The sequence below is a fragment of the Perkinsus marinus genome (genome assembly GCF_000006405.1).
Source record: "Perkinsus marinus ATCC 50983 genomic scaffold scf_1104296941258, whole genome shotgun sequence".
Taxonomy (NCBI): Eukaryota; Perkinsozoa; order Perkinsida; family Perkinsidae; genus Perkinsus; species Perkinsus marinus.
The window spans coordinates 1-942 of NW_003212582.1; the positions used below are offsets into that span (position 1 = coordinate 1).

Genomic DNA, 942 nt, shown 5'->3' on the forward strand with positions numbered 1-942 from the left:
TGAACTAATCGGGCGATGAAGCTAGTCACTTTGATTGATATTAAAGTTGAATACTCTTCCGAAATGGTTTAGGCGGTAATTGGTCAATCCGTCAGGATACGTGAGCGGAATTCGGATTGCTCAGGTACAGCCGTTGGTGCGCACCACTATCTCATGTGCTTGTTTTCAGCGTCTTGTGCAAACTAGTTGGGGCTTCACATCGAGTGGCCGATTCAGGATGCGTGAGCGGAATCCGGATTGCTCAGGTACAGCCGTTGGTGCGCACCACTATCTCATGTGCTTGCCTTCAGCGTCTTGCGCAAACTAGGTGGAGCTTCACATCGGATGCCCGATATCGTTGACGTACGAATGATGAAGAGGAAGTGAGGTTAATGTATACCCGATGCTGGATTCGAACCTACGACCATCTGCTCCGTAGGCAGACATTCTATCCAGCTGAACTAATCGGGCGATGAAGCTAGTCACTTTGATTGATATTAAAGTTGAATACTCTTCCGAAATGGTTTAGGCGGTAATTGGTCAATCCGTCAGAATACGTGAGCGGAATTCGGATTGCTCAGGTACAGCCGTTGGTGCGCACCACTATCTCATGTGCTTGTTTTCAGCGTCTTGTGCAAACTAGTTGGAGCTTCACATCGAGTGGCCGATTCAGGATGCGTGAGCGGAATCCGGATTGCTCAGGTACAGCCGTTGGTGCGCACCACTATCTCATGTGCTTGCCTTCAGCGTCTTGTGCAAACTAGGTGGAGCTTCACATCGGATGCCCGATTTCGTTGACGTAGAATGGATGAAGAGGAAGTGAGATTAATGTATACCCGATGCAGGATTCGAACCTACGACCATCTGCTCCGTAGGCAGACATTCTATCCAGCTGAACTAATCGGGCGATGAAGCTAGTCACTTTGATTGATATTAAAGTTGAATACTCTTCCGAAATGGTTT

At 48.1% G+C, this 942-nt stretch overlaps 2 non-coding genes across 2 annotated transcripts; both read right to left on the minus strand.

Annotated features, from left to right (window-relative positions):
- Window positions 1-376: 376 nt before the first annotated feature.
- Window positions 377-450, minus strand: Pmar_PMAR016261. Its single transcript has one exon. It is a non-coding gene; the product is annotated as a tRNA-Arg (tRNA).
- Window positions 451-812: 362 nt separating this feature from the next.
- Window positions 813-886, minus strand: Pmar_PMAR016262. The gene has a single exon. It is a non-coding gene; the product is annotated as a tRNA-Arg (tRNA).
- Between the last annotated feature and the right edge of the window lie 56 nt (window positions 887-942).